The sequence below is a fragment of the Protopterus annectens genome, chromosome 5.part1 (genome assembly GCF_019279795.1).
Source record: "Protopterus annectens isolate FY-2018-M chromosome 5.part1, PAN1.0, whole genome shotgun sequence".
In the NCBI taxonomy this organism is placed as follows: domain Eukaryota; kingdom Metazoa; phylum Chordata; order Ceratodontiformes; family Protopteridae; genus Protopterus; species Protopterus annectens.
The window spans coordinates 345,998,583-346,020,893 of NC_056736.1; positions in this window are offsets into that span (position 1 = coordinate 345,998,583).

The window sequence follows — 22,311 nt, forward strand, 5'->3', positions numbered from 1 at the left end:
TCTGGAGCCTTTACAAGCCTAGTCCATAGGATTACCATAGGATTACCCTGGCATCGTGTGTGTGTGTGTGTGTGTGTGTGTGTGTGTGTGTGTGTGTCTGTATCTGTGTGTGTCTGTGCGCAGATGTTATTATATACTAAGTTAACTTATATTTTGGGTGTAAAATTATTCCTCCAACCACTATTTCATATCCAACCAAGTAAAAATGAGACCAGCCAACACAGCTAAAATAATTAAACTCTTTAATGAAAGGCAAGATCTTTCACAACAAGTGACACTTCTTCAGACCAAGATACAAAATGCAGTTATGGAGATGTGTATATATAATTGCTATTTTACTGCATTTTGTATCTTGGCCTGAAGAAGTGCCACTTGGCATGAAAGTGCTTACCTTTCATTAAAGAGTTTTATTATTTTAGCTGTGTTGTCTGGTCTCATTTTTTTACTTAGTTGGATTTAGTGCTTTTATTATGGACCCTAAAGCAAATCTGAAACATTAGGTTGAAGAAATATTTTACATGAAGAATATATAAAAATATATGTATAGGTTAATAATAAAACAATTGCAAACAATTTATCAGCGATCCTATTATCCAGGAGCAATAATACTCTCCATCGTGGGCATTACAGGGAAATAATGGGCTGTCCATAAATGGAGAGGCCTTCAACCTGTTTTGTTGGACCTCACAACACTGATGGTTAGTCAATTATTTCCCTGTAATGCCCACCCCAGAGGGCATTACTGCTTGCTTGTAGAAGATCTGTGCAGCATTGATGACAATCCCCCACAAATGGACCCAAATGACAGGGCAGCTAAATTCACCTCTGACTTTAAACAGCATCTGAGCAGCTGCATAGAAAGTCAGTACCCATCTAACTTAAATATAATGGAAATGTCCGCAATAAATCTCTGTGGCAGCATTCCCATTATTAATAATCTGTATAACAAAACAAAGAAAATAATGAAAAGTTGCAAGAAATTTCCATCCCTCTATCTCAGGACAATATTGAAACATGTCAGCAAGGAGCAAAAGAATTATTATTAGAAAGTATAAAGCAGAGAACAGGGTTAATGATATCACAGCTTATCTCATTATTGCCCCCAGTATCCCTGAAAATTTAGTTCCCCTTGAGATTACTTTTAACAAGTCATAGAATCCAAAAAATCACTGCAAAGTCACACAAGAAGGAGCTGGACCAAAGAATTAGCACTTTTGTTCGATTTATTACACTACGAACCTCATCAGAAAATAAATCTGCAACAAAGACCACCCTTTTTATACTAATAAATTTAAAAAAATCACATGACAATAAACACCAGTGAAAAAGTAAATAAATCAGTCAATCAATCAATCATACATTCACTTAAAATTAAAGCAATATACTTATTCTTTCTAAAAAATATATATATATATATATATATATATATATATATATATATATGTATGTGCATGCACACACACACACACACACATATATATATATATATATATATATATATATATATATATATATATATATATATATATATATATATATATATATATATATATATATATATATGTATGCAGAAATTCATGTACTTTAAAGTTTCTGCATCTGTAAAAAACATTATTTTTTTATTTTTAATTATTTCATTTTACATTTGTTAACCTGGAGAGTCCAACTGGATATATGTCCATTTTCAGTGGAGGCCCAGGGAGAAAAGCTCCAGAGCAGTAAAATCATTAACAAGAGAAAGACATGTTAACCAAAAGGTTCATTAAACAATATATAGAGTACACAATCTTTATACTTCTTATAGAAGTATAGTACATATAAGATAAATGGATTGTATTGGAGTGTGACTCGAACCGGGAATGACTGCTTGTAAGGCAAATACTCTACCTACTACACTATTGCTGTACAAGCTAACAGTAACTGTTAATGGCTTCATTAAGACCAGGAGGGTGATCGTCCTTTAATTAAAATTTGCCGTTTATTTTCCCTACGTTCTAGTATAGTCTTGAAATCACCACAAAACACATCTGAAACAACTGTGTCAAGTATAAAAAAAAGAAAACTTTTTAAAATTCTCACGTCACTGCATGTCATTCTAATGCATTTGTCATATCTTTGTAACATGTGCAGATATATTCTTTGCTTGTGATTGTAAAATGAAATTTCCTAAGTTAAAGTCTAGGCAGCTTTTTAGGTAAGATGTGCTGTGGAATTGTTTGTATGATAAATTACTGACTTCTTATTACAGGCTTGTATGTGTTTTGGAGAATATAAGTGGAAAATGTAAATATGTGCAGCTATATTCTCTGCTTGTGATTGCAAACTGAAATGTTATGGAAATTTGAACTATAATTTAGATACTTTATAAATAGGCTTTTAGAACTGTATACATATGCATTCAGATTTCTAGTTTAGTTAATGTCATGTACCTTGTTGAATGTTACTTTAAACTGAAAGTGCTTGTTCACACCAGAACAATGTATTGGTCGGTTTTAATCATGTGTCTCAAGAGGATATTTAAACCAAGGGCTGCTTTTAAAATGTATTAGACATCTGAAGAAGTGGGGTTACCCCAAAAGCACTTGTGTTGAATAAAGATTTTTATACTGGATTCTATATTCGTCTCCAAGTCCTGGTGTTTTGCTTTTAATTATAAACATAAATGGCAATATGTTGAAGAGCAGTTTGGTCAGTTAGATAAAGATATCTGCATATTGTCAGTAGTTACTCTGGTCAGTTAGATGAGGATATCTGCATATTGTCAGAAGTTAGTAATACATACCCTCTTAATTAATAAATAAGTAAATAGATGAGCAACCACAAACTTATTAAAAGTGAGTAAAAAATATATCTTTCTTAGAAAAGAATAATTTAAGCAACACAGTTAACAGCAAAATATACAGAGACAAAAACTACCCAGGGAACAGAAAATAATTCTTTAAGTAAATAGATTATAGGGAAAATCAAACTGCAGCTAATCTCTTATATCTAGGTATTCTTAAATGAGAACTGAGAAACAAGTGCAAAGAAGAAAACAAACAAGTTGCAAACTCCAGGCAGCACTCCTTCTTATCTCTTTTTGTTTCTTGCAACTGAATGAAGTTTGTTTACTTTATTTAAGTTAGCTATCTGTTTAAAATCTCTTCTAATACAATTTTTACAACTTTTTATTTTCTTGGCCTTGAAAAAGTCATACATCTTGTAAACAAAGGGCAGAATAATTATATTTTCACATTCCATGTATAATTGCTGTAGTTCTCAGCATGAAGAAGTTAAAGCTATGTGTTATGTGTATGCGTGTGTGTGTGTGTGTGTGTGTGTGTGTGTGTGTGTGTGTGTGTGTGTGTGTGTGTGTGTGTGTGTGTGTGTGTATGTGTGTGTATTTATTGACATTTGATTACCCGAAAGGTCTGACTGTTTAGGTGTCCAGATGTCAGTGGACGCCCAAGGAGCAAAGTTCCAAAATATTATGAAAACATTTTAAGAGCAATAATTTTACAATCTTAAAAAATAATACAAAAACATCTACAGTTTATATAGTTATATCGAGTTAGACAAAATGTGAAAACATTATTTATGAATAGAAACAAATATGACAATTTAATATTTTTCAGAACTTTCAGCCACTTTATAGAGAAATTAAAGGTAAGCTAGAGTAATAAAATCAGGAACTACAATATGAATGCAGAGAAAAATACAGGGTTATGACATATTTAAAAAATGGGTCTAGGGAGATAAATTGATTGAAGTAAGGAAGTGGGTGAAGAAGGGAGAGTAAGGAGATGTGCGGAATGCATAGGTACTTGTTAATATTTAGGAATATATAGTTTATCCTCAGGATGAGCATTAACATATCCTCATTTTGGCTAGGAAGTCTTCCAGAATAGTTTTAATGGACTGGAGGGTATTGACCTAATAGATACAGGTATGGAATGATGGGCCTTAGCAACATGGCATGAGTACAGACCATACCCAGTAGATTTTGTATGTTTGTGGACAGAGAGGAGTATTTGGTCACTGGATCATAATGACTGATTGGGAACATAGCTGTGTAGAATGGTATTTACTACTAGACAAACAGATGAATGCTGTGTAATGTTATAGATGATAAGAAGCTGTGTATAGGTTAGTCGATGAGGTAGTTCAAACCAATTTAGGCTTTTTAGTGCTATACAGTGGTGGGGTTCTATAAGGGGTATTTGCTGCAAATTTAGCTACTTTATTATGGCATTGCTCAAGTTTTGATTTTTGTAATGCTTGGAAGTTAGTAAGGATGAGAGCTCCATAAAGTAGTGAGGGGAGGAGGTACATAGCGGCAAATCAATTTTAGTTGTAGTGGTGAAAACGTTTTTGGCTCTGTAAAGGATATCTAGTTTTTAATGATTTTTAAAATGCAGTCCCGTTTATGTAGGTTGGATTTAAGATTATCATCCACTATCATCCCTAATAATTTGCTATGAAAAGCGTCTTCAATAATTGTATTATTAAGAGAGAGGATTTTAAATTTTGTTTTTTTTTTTCATGAGAGAAGGATTTGGGGAAAAAAAGTTTTTTTGGGGGGCTGTATATGACTTGTGAGTTGCAAAGCCATGCTTCAATGGCTGTTAAAACTTCCTGAGTAATTTTTTGCAGATGTGCCAGGTTGTCTGATATGCATATGAGTGTGGCATCATCTGAATATTGTATTAGGGAGGTCTGTTGTGTGGATGTGTGGAGATTGTTGGTGAGAATGTTAAAGAGGACGGGACAAAGGATACAGCCTTGTGGTACACTGGTGATAACTGGGAGGTATGGAGAAAGGGTGGCGTGCCATTTTACTGACTGATACCTATTGAATGTATAGCTTTTAAATCATAGAAGGCTGGGCTGAGATAGACCTAGTGAAGACATTTAAAGTAGAAGTTTACTGTGACAAACTGTGTCAAATGATTTTGACAAGTCTAGACAGAAGGAAGAGACTAGTTTGCCATTATCTCTAGCTTTATTGGCAGTACCTATATAGGTTAGAAGTGCAGAGTTATTACTGTGGGAGGGAAAGATGCTGTGTTGTGTGAAGGACAAGGAGTTCTTCCTGTAAGAGATAGTTTAGCAATTGTTTTTCCAATATGTTTTTCAAGTATTTTGGAGAGGGGGATAAAATTGTTATAGGTCTAAAGTTAGCAATGTCTGTTGAGTTTCCTCCTTTGTGTGTGATTTTTTGCAGAGAGAGTGAACATAGGATTCTTGAATTGACCTATTTATAAGGATTAAGAAAGGTTAGGTAATGCTATTGGCTGCTATTTTAAGGTAATCTTTTGGAGGTCATCAGCTGAAGTAGAGCATAGCTTCAGTTTTTTTAAGAATAGTTTTATATGAAAAAGTTTGAAGGTAAAAGTGTATGTGATGACATGTGGCCTTTGTACAAGTTTGGGATTAGATGCTGGGGAATCCTTGATTGGAAGTACTATATTATTTATGAAATAAGAGTTGAATTCTATTGCAATTTTGAGTTGTGAGTTATTGGGAGATGGGCTAAGGTTGAAGTTTTGGTCAGGATACAGCAAAGAAAAATCAGTCCAGGACCAAACATGGCTCCAGGTAAAACCACTTTAATAAAACAAAGCTAAAAACATAAAAAGGTTAATGCTTCCATGCCCTACAATAGGCACTTCATCAGGCCATGCCCTACAATAGGCACTTCATCAGACCATGTCCTACAATAGGCACTTTATTTTTTTTTTTTTGCTATATCTTGGGATTTTGTCTGAACAGGACCTTTACTGCCTTAGACATCTTAGTTTCTACTTCGATTGTTTTGGTCAGGATGTAAGATTTCACTAATGGTTAACCAGAATGTTTTAGGGTTGTGTTCTATTGCTCTGAAAGTTGTTAAAGTATAGTTTTTGTCCTCAATTATTTAATTTTGTACAGATGGGAAACATTCTGAAGTTTTTGAGATATTGTGGTGTTTTACATTTTTGCCATTCTTTCCATGTTTTTTCTCTATCTTGCATTAGCATTCTACTCTTTTTTTGGATAGCCAAATTGTGTTATTTGTGTTTAGTTTCTTCCTTCTAGGGGGTGTAAAGCTCTTTAAGATATTTAGGAAAGTTGTATTGAATTAGTTTGCAGCATCATCTAAGGAGGATTTTTAGTATGTTCTAGTTAATAGATGATAGGGTAGCAAAGAATATTTCTAGGTTAAACTTGGACAGGTTGTGTGTTGTTTGCGTGGACGTGTGAGATGTCTAGTTTTATTTCTCCAAATGTTTTGGGTTTCTAATACCGTGATGGGAATGGACCCCATTTCAAAGTATGATTAAAGTTATCTTTGCAGCACTCACAATGTGCCCAGAACTGACTCTGCAATTCATATGGAGTTACATGTATTGGTAGCATATCTAAATAAGACTGTTAACTTTTTTATGAGACCCATTGCTCCTGTTACTACTGAAACCTTCTGGGTATCCTTTTTCCACATTGCCCTTGTTTCTGCCTGCAAACCCTGGTATTTTATGTCTTTGTGTGTCTCTGTATGTAAAACACTGTAATCACTGGGTGTAGACATTTTAGCTGTCAATGCTACCTTTGTCTTCTTTTCATGGACTACTATATCTGGTTTTCTCGCATGTATTTTTTGAATTGTTGGTAATGGGGTGATCCTATGTGATATAAACTTCATCATTTTCTATAATGCTTTGTGGCTCATGTTTCCATTGCTTTTCACCTACTTCAATATTGTAATGTTTGCGCAATCTCTAATGCAACAGTCTTGCCACATAATTATGTCTTTCTGTATACAGGCCGTCTGCCATTATTGTATCACACTCAGCAACAAGATGTGCGACTGTTTACAGTTCTGTTTTACTGAACCTGCATTTGCCTGTTTCTCCTACATGTTCAATGGATTTTGTTAACCAACATGTGCGTAGTCTGCTATCCTGGGCTACCAATATCAACCTTTCATCTTTTGGTTTAAATTCACCTCTCCTTAACCATTCCTGAGTCAGATCCTGATCAACATGAGATTGTTCCATGAATTTTCTATACTTGAAAATATATTTATGCCTTTTCCACATTTCTTGCCTTCTCATCTGATCCTTCTCCTTATATTCTTTCTTTTGTTTTTTTGGCACATTCAGTTGCTGCCAGATTTTTTGGAACTGTGGTGGTGGTGCTGCGGTAGCGTTGTCGCCTCACAGTCAGACATTTGTCCTGTTCGATTCTCAGCTAGAGCGTCTTCTGTGTGGAGACATACGTGAATAGGCGTACCTTTGTTGAAGGTTGTGCGTCAGAGCCAGCAACTCGGTACGTAAAAAAAATCTACTGCCAATCATTAGCGGACCGGAGTTCCGCTGTGGCGACCCCTAACCGGGAAAAGCCGAAAGACACAACAACAAAAAATTCTGGTTTGGTTTCTGTTCCTGCTTGACACTAATATGCTTCTGCTAAACTAAGCAAGGGGGTCATCTTAGACTTGTTCTCTTCATGTTTCAAAGATTTCACTATGTTCGGATCTGACTAGGTCAATGGATATGTATGCAGTCCTATATGTAATCAGTTTCGAGGAGGCTCATACCTCCATCAGAACAAGGAATATATAATATTGGCATACACTGATTTTTATATATCATTTGATAAGTGCGAAGCATTTTTGTTGTTTTATTGTCCAACTGATACAATACCTTTTGTGGCCAGTCAGTCACTCCAAAACTGTAAGTTAGAACAGGAAGAGCAACTTGGTTTATAGCTTGGACTTTATTCCTAGATGTTTGGGCTATTTTCAGTATTAATTTTAGTCTTCTATAATATTCCCTACCAAGTTTTGTTTGCATTTGTTCATGTTTTATTGTTGATCCTTCATCAATTTCCAAATAGTTATGCACGTCCTCCTGCTTAAGCTCCTTTATACCACATTCCTGTTCCAGATGTATATTTTCTTTGTGCTGCAGCTTTCCTGTTTTAAATGTTACTTTTGCACATTTATTAAGACCAAATGACAGTCTTATATCATCTGAGAAAATTTTGACCACTTTCAGTTGTGCTTTCAACTCCTCATCTGATGAGCTGTGCAGTTTTAAATCAACCACAAAAAGAAGATGAAAAGTCTTTACACTTTGTTGTCTTCTGGGAGCCAAAGTGTAACTGTGATCTAATCTGTTAATTAGACAGTTTAATGGGTTAAGAGAAAGACAAAAGAGTAACTGACTAACAGTCACCCTGGAGTATACCCCTTTGAATTTTTATCCCTGGGATAATGATTTGTCCTTTATCGTGACTTAGTTGTACAGTGGTTTGCCACTGTTTCATGGTCACTGTAATGTAATTGATCAATATAGGGTGTATCTTATACATCTGTAAGCACTCCTTTATCTATCAGTGGGGGATGCTGTCAAATGTTTTTTGTAATCTGTCTATGCCATACTTAGAGTCTTTCCCTTTTTACAATTCTACATTATGAATTTATTTAGCAACAAATGATCCTTTGTTCCATATGACTTTCTTTTGTTACCCTTTTGTTCTATTGCTATGATTGAGTTTTCTTCTAAATGACTATAAACTCTGTCAGCATCTATTCCAGTGTATAGTCTATACATCATTGCAATGCAAGTTTTTGGTCTATAGTTGTTAGGATAGCTTACAGGTTCACTGTTAAGGATTATTGCTTTTCCTTTTGTTAAACAAGTTGGTGTCTGTCTTGGGGTGCACATATAAGTAGTTCTTACTCAGGGCTAAATCTTCAAGTAAAGATGTTAATACTTTTAGCCAGAAGTTAGATACTGTATCTTGGCCTGGGGGTTTCCAATTTGGAGCTTTTCTTAATTTTGTTTCAATTTCTCTCTGGCCATTACTTCATCCCATTTCATATCCTGTACATTTGAACTTTTTACTGTTTCTTTTACTTCTTCTATCCATTCAGCATCTTTGTTATGTTCCACATGATCTTCATAGATATTTCTCCAAAATGTGTCTATTTCTTCTTTTTGTGTTTTTTTATTAATTTTGCTTTGCTTCCCAATTCTCTGTAAAACATTTTGAGTCATGAGTTGCTCATTTTGTTGTTTTTCTTTCTATTTATCTGCATATCTTCTAAGTTTTTCTGCCTGTATTGATATCTTTAGTTTATTATTTGCAATAAGCATCTTCTCTCAGTTTATAAACCCTAAAGGAATATTGCCAAACAACTTTACAAACACTCTATCTCACTAAATTGGAACAAACTCCCTTTCAATATTAGATCCAACCTTTCCTTTCCCTGTTTTAAAAAGGAGCTTAAATCCCACCTACTAAACTTGAAATTATGTTGTTGCCTTGACCAACCGTAGTCTTTGTCTGTCCTACTCTATAACCTGTTGCATCTCCTAACTTTTTTTCTCTGTTAGTAACTTCTGCATAAACTAACCTCCTAAACCCTCAGGTCTACTACTATAACCCTACTATAGTCCCCTCCTTTCTCTCCCCCCTCCCATTCTCCACACTATTTATCAACCTCCCCACTTCCTATCAATGTCTATACATTATCCTTCTTTAGAACAACGATTATTTTTTTGTTTTTACTCTCATATGTAGTACATTTTTAGACCACTGCTGTCAGTGCAACCCTTAATGTTCATAATTTTTTCTTTTGTTTTTCTCTTTATAATTAATTTTGTATTTGCAGTGTTATTTTTAATAGTTTTTGTCCTGTATGTTTATCTTTGCTTATGTTTGCTAGGGCTCTTTCCCCTTGGGTCTCCACTAAAAATGGGTTGATTACTATCAGTGCAATGCAAATAGGTAATAACCTTTTCTTTTTTAAAATTATTTTGTATTGTGATTGTTTATATTGTCACTTTATCTTTACTTATGTTTGTTGAATATGGGTTTGTTTGCAAACTCAGAATGCAAAATAAATAAATAAATAATGTACAATAGATCCTGGTCTGTTCTAATACTGTATGTTGCTTTTATCACATCTGTCTTTCATAGTATTTTTACATACAAACGAGGCAAAAAAAGCAAACAAACCAAACGAAAAAAAGCAGGAAAACCAACAGCTGTAGGAATATACTATACAGCAACCTCGGACAAAATTCTTTAACGTAGAAACAGTTTAATGTAAAAACTTTCACGTTTTTGTCACTCTAAGTAAAGTAACTTCTTCAGAAAACAAACAGCGGCTACACAGTAACCGCTGAATTTAAAAACTGTTACTTAAGATCGTGTGATAGTAACAGACAATGACTTAAAGATAAAGCAATCCAAAAATAATTTACAATACAAATGTAGTCCCTAATATTATTTAAATGTTAAAATATTTTTCAAATATTGATTAGAAATTAGTTAAATGTTATTTTAACTCAACATAACCAACTAATAACATCAGTATTCTGGTATCTACAGTATAACAGTGGTGTTTGAATAATAAACGTAAAGTGTACCAATCCAACAAACAATGTAGGAACCTACAAACCTCAATAATCTCAATAACCAGTCAGTGAAAATAAACTAAAACTAAAATATACTAGGCATCACAGAATATACCACCTGGTAAAACTCTCATGGGCTAACCACTATTAAAGTTAAACATTAAAATTATTAGTCAACATAATCAACTGTTCACATATAGTTATTAATATTGCAAATACAGTCAGATTAACTAATCACAATGAGTTCATCTCATAAGATTTTTTAGTTTTAACAAACATAAAATGTTACAGTTCTCATTAAGACCAGGGAATGAAAACGCATTCAAGCCTAATTGCCATTCAAGTTCACATACTTCAAGAAGTACTGGGTGAGGACCACCCCTAATATCTGGTACTAACTGGTCTATAGCTTGGAATCCAAATGTATGTCCTTCATTTAAAGAAATATGCTTTGCTAGAGCATTTTCTTTTCTGTTTTTACTAATTGCATATGAGTGCTCATAAATTCTCTCACGGAACTTCCTGTCCATTTTACCTTTGTAAAACGCCGGACAAAGATTGCAAGTTGCTAAATAAATAATACCTTTGGATTCACAATTCAGTTTGTGATTGATGTAAAACTTGCCAGTATCCCTTACTCTAAATGAGTTACCATTTTTTATGTACCTACACATCCTGCATGCCCCACATGTAAATGTTCCATTAAGTCTCAAAATAGGCTTAGTGTTTTTAGCTTCGAAGAAGCTTTTTAAATTAACTCCTCTTCTATAAACAATTTTAGGTGACTGTCCAACTCTATCCATTAATAAATTGTCCTTATGTAAAAAGGACCAATTTTTATTGAGGATAGATTTTACTATCAAAAATCTACTGCCAATCATTAGCGGACTGGCATTCCGCTGTGGCGACCCCTAACCAGGAAAAGCTGAAAGACACAACGACAACTATCATTGTTAAAAGTAGTTATAAAATACGCTCTACAAAGGGCTGACTGCCTAGCTTGATAGTGTGTATCAATTTCAATAGAGTTAGTCAGAGTGTCATTCAAGGAGGAAACCAGTTGATTAGTGTCAAAAGTACTAAAAGTTATAGAGGTCACCTCAAGTTGTTGCTCTTGAACAACTGTACTTAATGATAATAGTGGTTGAACAACCCCTCTACAATGTTTACTACTAACTTCTTCAGTTAAGTCTTCAATTAGGGAAATAGGGTAACCTCTATTAAAAAACAAGTCCTTTAAGAGTTTACATTCAACAATGAAGTCACATTCACTTGAGCACATTCTTGCTGCTCTTATAAGTTGTCCTTTAACTATAGAACGTTTTTGCATGTGAGGGTGCGCACTGGAATAGTGTAAAAAAGAGTTACAATAAGATGGCTTTCTATAAATCTTAGAAATATATCTCCTATTTGTTGTATCTTTCATCAAATTAATATCCAAGTAGTCAATGCTAGCAGAATGAAATTTATAAGTGAACTTGAAAAAAGTTGTAGTAGAATTAAAATAATCAACAAGCTGTTGTGCATCAATCTCATTCCCTTTAAAAATAACAAAAATGTCATCTAAAAATCTGGTATAATATACCAGAAAAGTTTTTATTTCAGATTTATCAAAAATAAAAAGTTTTTCCCATTGTGCCATAAAGATGTTCGCTAAACTAGCCCCACAGGGAGAGCCCATGGCTACTCCCTGTTTTTGTAAAAAAAATCCTACCATTGAACATAAAAAAATTCTTGGTAAGTATAATGTCAATATGTTCTGTCACCAGGTCAATCTCCCTTTGAGGTGCCTTTTTGTTTTTAAGAAATAATGCTATCCACTCTACAGCTTCTAAGTGGGGAATAGAAGTATATAAATCGACAACATCAATGGTTAAAAAGTTGTCGTCTTGATTAACTACTAAGCTATTTAAATTCTGTAGGAAAGTCCATGAATCTTTACATACCTGTGGTTCAAGTTTCAGGTATTTATGTAATATCGAGTTGACTAACTTTGCACTTGGGTATGTCAAAGAGCCTCTACAGTCGATGAGTGGCCTCATAGGAGGATTATGCCTGTCCTTGTGAATTTTAGGAATTTCAGACATAATTGGTGTTTTAGGGTAAAGAGTGTTAGTATAGTTAAATGTATCCAAATCTATTTTAGCTTCTATAAACAGGTCACTAAAATAACCCCTAATCCTAGATTGTGCAATATTCATTTCATTCACTGAGGACAAACTGTAAGCTGCGTTGTTTAGTACTGTTTCCATTTTTTCATTGTAGTTAGTTATATCAAAAACAACTAAACCACCACCTTTATCTGGTTTGACAATGCGAACTTGAGCAGACCTAAGCTTGCAACTGTTCAACAGTAATGTTATTTTGTCTATTAGTGTAGTTGCAAGCTCTTACAGAGGGTATGCGCCTAATGTCAAGTTCGCACACATTTTCAAATAAGCTTACAAGTGGGTGGAGGGGAGGGTTGAACATACTAGCTGGTTTAAGTGCGTTGTTAAAATGCTCCCTATTACCTAACAACAACAATAAATTCAATTTCCTTACAAAACATTTTAAATCCATCAGAGTTTTGCCTATATTAATGTTTTTACTCAAAACAAATGTGTTACCTTTTGCTAATATATCAATCAAGGAAGGTTCGATGGTAATCGATGAAAAGTTATAAACATTAAAATCTCCCTTAGAGTTAGTAAGAATAACAAGTTTACTAATATCAAGTGGATCATTTAAGGCTATCTCTTCCGGCGATTGTTCCACCTTTTGTTCCTCTGGTTCTGAGGGCGACGTGGTCCAGGCATGGACCGAGTATTTGAATCCTGGTGAAAATTTGTAGTGGGTCGGTTATTATTATTAACTTGCCCATTACATTGGATATTATTGGATCGAAGTCTTTCACTTCGTCTAACTGTATCTGCTGTTTCAATATTGTTGTCCACGTTATCAGCAGGTGGTAAGGAATCAACAGAGTTATTAGATGAATTAAAACCAGTGACAGGTGCCACAAGGTTAGTATCCTGCCAAACCTGTGCTGTCTGTGGTCTAGGATATGCTGATCCATTGCTGTACGCCAAACGATCACGGTTCATTTTTTTAATTTTGTTGTTTTTAAGTCTATCCAGTAGTTGTTCAATACTGGTGAAAACTCTGCTGTAATCAAATCTATATCTAGCAAAGCCAAGGTCTACCTTAATGTCCTTATCCAAATCGTCAACTTCTTTTGCAATATTATCAATCTGTAACAGATAATGTTTGACCATTAGTTCCATGAGTTGGAATCCTTGTTGGTCAAATAACACAAGTAGTTCTTTGTGGAAAGGAGAATCTGGTATCAAGCCTGTTGGAAATTGGTGGAATCGGAGCCCCTTCGGCACCAATTTTTCAGAAAGACATTGTCTGAAATACACAACTTCTAGTTGAAGCTTTTTCAATTTTAGAAGTTTCGTGTCAAAAAGTTTAAGTTTGTCAGCAACAGTGTGTATCCTCATTGGTGACAAAGTAGTATTAGGAGCCGGTTGTTCATGGTTATTGGTGAACCCAAAAGACAGCTTTGCTGAATCGTTCACCCATTCAAGAAATGATGGAACCCCGATAGGCTCATTAATACCTGAGTTGCCTGTTTCAAGTGATGCCGGAAGATTAACATTCAAACAGGGTTGTTGGCCTGGTGGTATCAAACTCACAGTGACCTGAGATCCAAGATCATGGGTAGATGTTGAGCTGGAACGATTTTGGGAGCATACGTTTTGATGGTTCAATCCATTAGTACAGTTGTTAGTGGCATGTTCACCGTTTCGTCGCTTGTCAACAGAATCAAGCCGAGAAGAAATGTTGTCAATGCACTGAGACAGCGAGTTAAATAAATTGGATATATCCAAAAGTTGCATATGTTGTGTACCTCCAAAAAGATTCGGACTAGCTGGGCTGTTGGGAGATCCAGTTGCCATAAAAACACTAAAATGTACAAACGAGGCAAAAAAAGCAAACGAACCAAATGAAGAAAAGCAGGAAAACCAACAGCTGTAGGAATATACTATACAGCAACCTCGGACAAATGCACACACACGCACACACACACACACACACATATATATATATATATATATATATATATATATATATATATATATATATATATATATATGGTTTACTATTGAACTTTTGAATCACTTTTGGTTGACCATTTAAAATGTCAGCCCGAAATGCTGAATTCAAAATTCTGAATAGTAAACCAAAGCAAAAATGAATATATTGACCACCATGGTTCAATGTATTCAACATAGCAGGAGGTGACGTCACTCACCTCCTGCTTTGCACATTAACGTACCGTTGAACCCTACAGTCAACGGTATGTTAATTCTACTATTTTGTAGGGGGGTTATGCCACCCTGCACCCCCTTCCCCGCACCCCCTGCACATTAAATATACCAACTTCGAGATCACACTTCAGTGAGGAATTGGGCTAATTCCCTGTTTGCTACTGAAGTGCGACCACCTTTCACAATGTCAGTATGTCAATGTCAAATAGTCGAGTGCTCATTTCATCTCGATTATATGTGCTCACCTATATTGGTTTGATTATATGCCCATTGGAAACCATGAATGTGTCCTTCGGAGCTTTGACTGCCTGCAATCGTGTAAGTAATAGTAAACATGCAGGTGTAACAGATATATATATATATGTTAAATTCTGACTCAGAAAATATTGTCATATTTTTTCTCAATCATCACTTCACATATTTTCTCACATTTGGGTCTCAAGCAAATTTTCTTGCAATACCTTCAAAATGGTGATTGAGAAGAAACTGAACTCTTTTGTTACACTGCTCAGTTCTCTTTCTAGACAGACCATCTGAACTGATATTAGCAGTATTTCTCATACGTTGGATAGTCATGTCATAAAACTGCAATGCTAAACTCTATCTAAACAGCTTTCCATTTTACCTACTTGCCCCGTGTAACCGCTTTAAAGATTGCATGGTTTGTAACCATGCTGAACTTTCTGACATAAAGGAAGGGTCGAAGCTTTTGTGCAGCCCAAAATATTCCCAACAAAAACTCCACTTCCACAGAAGTCTTCAGTGCAGATGGACTATGGGGTACACCCCCCCTCTAAGGAAATGTGGCTAAGTACAGTCCCCACCCAATGCTGGAATGGACCTATCTGTGCAATAAACGTTTGATTGTAGCCAGGACTGGCTAGCACAGGGGGTCCATTCAAGGCCTTTTTAAGGATTTAGAGTGCTTACATAATCTGGACTTATAGGTTCATAGGTTGGTACTAGGCTATCGGCCCTATGGCCTATATAAGCCTAGCCATAACAATTCCCTGGCTATTTCTTCCCACCCTATTTACTTCCCTGGACCCCTGTCTAGCAGGGTGATTGACGTGATCCCCGGGGTGAATTTCCATTCTCCTATCCAATCGTCAAGGTTCCTTTTGAAGAGGTCCAAAGAGGTGCTCTGCTTGACATGTATGGGCAGTCTATTTCAGAGACTGGGGAGTCTCTGGGTCAGGAACCTATCCTTCCAGCATGTTTTGTTTATTGTGATGACAAGGTTTAGATCCCTGGAGCATATGCCTCTGAGGGATTGGGATTTCTTTAAGTGTAGCATGTCCAATGGCTCTGGGTTTGACATGGCCTTGTATGTTAAGCAGAGATCGCCTCTGAGAAGACGATATGCAACAGAGTATAGCTGGAGTTTTTTAAGGTGGTCAGCGTAGGGCATCTGCTTTAGGTCTGTGATTCTTTTAGTGAGGTATTTCTGCGGCCTTTCCAGTTGTTGCAGATGTCTTGAGAGGTACATACCAAACAGGGCATTGTACTCTATAATGGGTCTAATGAGGGATGAATACAGTGGGACAATGACCTCCTTTTTTTCTGGATGAAGTGCCTTAAGTTGAAGCTTTTGTGCAGCCAAAATATTCCTAGTTTATTCTTTCTGGTAAGGTCTGAAAGAGGAGAGGCTATCATACTGTAGTTTTGGACAAACTTTCTATAGTCACCGCTGTCTTCTGGAATGCTAAAAAGAGTATAGGCTATGCCTGAATGGCTTCTACCTTGGAAAGCCCTGGAGGAATCTTCCCACCACTCAATCTATGACCCAGATAAGAAATGTCTGCCATTTCTAACTTACCTACCTTACTGATGATCTTAATAGTTAAACTTGCCCTTTTTCATCTGCTTAACACCTCCCTGATATATTAAGCATGTTCTTCCCAGCAATGGCTATAGATAGATATATCAGAAAGAGCATAGTCCACTGCTCTTGCTAGCATGTGATCTAACAACCTCTGGAAGGTTGCTGAGGCATTCTTCATTGCCAATAGCATCTTATTGAACTGATACAATCCAAAGGGTTCATAAAATCCAACCTTTCCTTCAATGCAAGGGTCAAGATTATCTGCCAGTAACACAGTAAAACAGTATTTAACTTCTTAGGCCCACCCAACTAGTGTCAAGCTTCATGTATCTTGGAGTTAACATCTGACTCAGTGTGATTACTCATTTGCTTGTAGTCTACACAGAACCTGGTATTGTTGTCCTTCTTTGGAACCAGCAGCAATGATGAGGCCCAGGAACTTTTGAACTCCTGGATTACCCCCAAATCCAATATATGCTGCAGTTCCAAACTCAGGTTTTGCTTAACTTATTTAGATACCTGATAAGGAACCTATTTGATGGGCTACTGATGGTCTTTGTCCACATAGTACTCTACTTGGTGGGGTGCACCCTGGTTTACCAGTAAACATGTCTCCAAACTCCTGCGGTGTTGCATGGATCTCCAGAACAAGGATAGGAGATAGCTGCTGTGAAAGGCCTACCTTATCCATTGAGGCATCACGACAAACATTACTGAAAAGGTCTGATAGAAAACCCTCTCTCTGATTCCTCCTTTAACTCTGATATTAAATACCGGTGTCTCTCAATTATGTTAGAGTTTGTGCTTCTGTCACTTGCCTAACAATTCTGCAGTGTAGTCAGCATTACCTACTTTTCTCACAGTAGTGAAGGGGCCCCAACATACTGCCTGAAATTTACTGTGCCCAAAAGAAATAAACATTACTACTTTCTGACTAACAGAATACTCTTTGGCCCTGGGTCTTTGGTCATGCCAGAATTTTTGCTGCTGTTATATTTGTGCTAGATGCTTTTTTTACCATTCCCATGAGATCCTTAAGTTTGAAATTTAGGACCCTTGCTCACACTCACATGAATACTCTGTAAATACTGTCAACATGGTCTTTAGTGAAGAGTAAAACCTTTCCTCCAGCCTATTGTTCTGTGGATGGAAGGCAGTAGTCTTTAAATGATTTACCTAACAATGTGTACACAAACAGGGCAGCAGGTCTGACATTAAAATGACACTTCTTTCTGTTAGTATTTCTCTTGGGAGCTTTACTTTGCTGAAACTATCTAACAGAGCATTTGTTACCTTCTCTGCCTCAATAGTGGAAACAACCACCACCTCAGGGCATCTACTAACATAGAGAACCAATACTAGGATGTGCATCATATCTGCGGTGTTTGCATTACTAAGAGGCCACACAGTATCCATAGCTATTCTCTGAAATGTTTCCTCACTAATGGACAAAGACATCAAAGTAGCTTTAACTTCATCTTCTGCCATGCCCAGTCCTCTGGCACTGTTCACATGTCTTGCAGTACCCTGTTACATCTTTTACAATACACTGCCAATAAAAAATCCTCATAAGCCTTCTTTTTGCATGCTTATGCCAATATCTGCTGAAAAATGAATATCATAGGCTGTGGCCAGAAGTGTTACTTTCCCTTAAGTTCTCTTTCAGGAGTTTGCTCTCTGTACAATAACCCTTTGTTTCAGTATACAGACTCCTGCACTTGAGGACCAGGAGCTTCCTTGGCTATCTCCCTCAAGTTCAGCAAAGTTGGGTCTGACATCTGAGCCTATCTCAGCTCTTTCTTTGTAACCCTTCCCAGGTCCCCTTACAAAGGAAGTCTGGTATTTTCCAGTAGTGGTGCCTCAAATTCAGGCCACACTCTCTCCTTGAAATAGCCCATTCCTACTTTCCAAAAGCTGTGATTCAGATTTTAGCTCACTTCTACTAACTGGTCACATCTCAGGATAGCCGCATTATCAGCTTTGAATGGAAGTGTGGGCACTGGCTTGGTTCCTCCACCACCCTGCTGCATTCCCCACATGCTTGCCTCCATGACTGGCTGTGTGCAACCATGTATACAAGGCAATGCATTAACAAAATAATTTCCTATTAAAACATGTGCTGGGATAAAATCAAATACTGCCACATACATGAACCCTTCCCCTTCTTGCTAATCCAAATAAACTCTAGCTAGTGATATCTGAAATGGTGTCCCTTCTACAACCCTAAATGGACTAAACTTCCAGGTAAGTATTTCCTCCTTTTAACCACCACAGGATTAACAATACTTATGTATGATAATGTATCCCTCTTGGCAATGTCCTCTTTCACCACCAGCAGCAAAGGTTACATATTCTTGGTGGTAGTTTGCTGCAGAGGTTGTAGCCAGACAACCTGGCAACATCATAGTGGTAACCCTGCTTGCTACCACCTGTGACATTTGTTCCCCCTTCTGTTCAATAGAAACTGGTGAATACCTGCCATCTTTGGTTACACTGAAAACATTTGAGCCCAAGACATCAGCAAATACTAGATCTGGTGGTTTTCCCCTTCACCTGTGCAACCTGCTGTGATGGGTTAGACTTCCCCATGACTGTCCTTATACCCCTGTATAGTGCTGGGTATTCCCTTCTTCTGCACTTGTGAATTGCTCATTAAATAGGGGTCCCCTTTCTCTCCATCTCTTCAGCAGTGTTACACTCCCAGTCTGCCCAGTCTGCCAACCAGATTCTCTTGTTCTCAAGCAGACTACTGAGGGCTTTCTCTCTCACCAAAAGTTCTATTAGTGACTTGACATCCACTCACTTCCCTATGAAAGTAAATGCTTATTTCTGCATGGAGGCATAGCTAGCTCATTCAGTGCTCAGAGCCATCCCCCAATATTGTACACCACAGCCCTATTGAGGAGCCAAATAAATCCTCGATCTGGTGGTCTGGTGGCTGGCGCTCCTGAAATACAGAAGTCACCAAGCCAACCAGGTCCTGTTTCTGAGTCCTGAGCCCCCCCCCCCCAGTTAAAAAAAATCTGTGATCAGGTACCAGAGATACCGAAATGCAGGAGCCAATCAGGTCCCAATTTGGCACCCTGCCTTGACCCTCCTTCCTAAAAAAAAAAAAAAAACACAGAATGATGCAGTGCTCAGATTTTATTTAAAAAAATAAAGAAAAAAACATTGTTTCTTTTTAAATTGTAGCAAAATTGCTTTCTACAAATGTAGCAAGAAGTTGCTATAGTTTAGACCACGCATGGAGTGATACAGCATTCCAGTTTTGACCATAAATGCAATACACACTGAAGAGCAATCTGGATATGATGGATGAGCACAGCCCCTAACACTTTGCATTCAGGGTAGTTGTCCCTTTCACCATACCCTAGCTAAACTAAACAGACTACCATCTGCCTTTCTTCTGTGTTTTGTTTTATACACTTCAGGAGTCAGTTTAAAAATTCAAGTAGACATTGTTTAGCTTTAGAAAATGAAAACAACAAACCAGTAAATCCACAGAAAAGCTCATGCCAGGTATAGTGCAGCAGGCAAAAATATAATCCAAATACAAACATAATGCAGAAAACAGCAAAAATGCAGCAAGCAGAGATGAATCCAACATTGAACTCCAAGTTTAATCCAAATTCAAAATGTAAGCACTTTCGTCCCATAACCCATTAATACAGGAACTCCACCAGACAAAGTACTTTACATTCAGCCTCCTTTTAAAAGATAAAACTAGTGACCTCACTTCCTCTCTTCAATTCACTGGTGACCTCACTTCCTCTCTTCCATTCACATATAGAAAAGTTTTTTTTATTCTTAAAGGGACCACTGTTTTTTTTTTTAAATACAAGTACACTACAGTGAAAGACTGCGTATATAATATCACATAAATAATGCCATGCAATGCAGGTATAACACAGTAAAAGACTACATATGTAAAATCACATAAAAAATACCATAGTTTGTCATATATAATCTACACATAAAAAACAGTTATTCTAAAATCTTAAAGTGCAAGAAGAGTATGAAAACAATCAAACTCTAACCTACTGAACATGTTGAAAAATAATTTGGGTATTAGATACAGAACATTTAATATTTAATCTATCTTTTCAAAGCTTTAAGTTTTAATAGACTGGAAATCAACTGGCTATCATTCAAGCCTGGCCAGTGAATGCAGTCTAGTCTAATTTGCCAACTTAATTCTGCTTTATCCAGTAGGTAAGGCCATGCTCCACCTCTGACTGAGGGAGATATTGATTCTAATATAACAAACTTGAATTTATGCTCATTATATTGCCCTATATGTTTAGCAAGTGTGTTAAGTAGACATTGGTCCTTGATATTCCTAAGGTGTTCACTTATTCTGTTTTTGAGTCTGCGCTCTGTTTTTCCAATGTAAAAGCACAGACATAGTACACAAAGGGTGCAATAAACCACTCTTTCAGTGGTACAAGAAAATCTGTTCCTAATTTTTATTTTTATTCCACTGATCTTTACTTCAGTAACCTCTAAAATATAGATACAAAATTTACAGGACTCACATTTATACATGTACCCTGTATGTTGTGCCTCTTTTTGATGTTCAAGTAGTGTTTTAACATTATGTCCTTTCCTAGAATCCTTATCACCTAGAATTGTTTTCATATTCCTTTCAAATATTAAAAGTTTCCAATTTTTCACTAATATATCCTTTATAAAGTATGCATCAGTGGAAAAACTTGTTAGGAAGCATGATTTAAACTCATTTCCTTTTTCAATTGTTTCAGCCTCCAGTTGACTAGATTGTCAGGCTACAAGCTCAGATCTAACATTGATACTACTTGTATTGAAATCAAAATTTGTTTCTCCTTTACATTCAGAATTTAACAAGGATACAAAGTGTCCACTTGCTCTTTTTTTCTATTACTTTGTTCATGATTTTTTCCACTAAATCGGGTAGATAACTTGTTTTCAAAAAATTTCCTTCAAATTACTACATTCTTTTAGAAAGTATTAATTTAGTGACACCATACAAGCTGCCCTTACAAATTGTCCCTTGAGGACTCCATGTTTTGGTGGAATGTATGGCAGCTCGTGTAGTGTAAAAAATTGTTAGAGTATGTATCTTTATGGTATATTTTTATGATGGTTCCACTCTTTCTGTCTGGTGCTGACAGCTGCTTCAGTCTCACAACTGTCTCAGACACCAAACATTTTATCTTTAGATCAATACTTTAATGTCAGCTGGGTTTTGAGGTTATCTAGGGGTGGGTGGATTGTCCTATTCCTGCATGCTGCACACTCACAGCACTTGTCAGGCTGCCTTCCAATTTAGGAGGATGTATTTCAGCTGCACACAAGGCTCCTGTCATATCCTTCTTGGATACACTGGAATGCAAAATTCCTTTGTTTTTATACCCCTTAGTCAGCTGTGACACTGACTTCAGAGCTCATTTCTGCATGTTTCTTTAGTTTATTCTGACTAAACAAATACAATTAGTTCCCTACAATCTCTCCATCCATCCATCCACCGCAACCCCTTTTTCCATTTATGCATTTACCTTTTAAAACATCTTTCCATTGGTAGTGCCGGACAGCATATACATATTGTTTCCTTTTAACAATTTTCATTCACTCCACTATATGTTTCTCAGTTTCTGTCTTCCTTTTAAACTCACTCTTCCTGAATATTATTCTGTGGGTACTGTATCCACAGATTCCATTTATTTCCATGAAATTTGCTCCTTCTTTTTTTAAAGATCTCTGCTCCAGTTCTTTGATCTTCTTTATGGTGTCCATAACTTCCTTT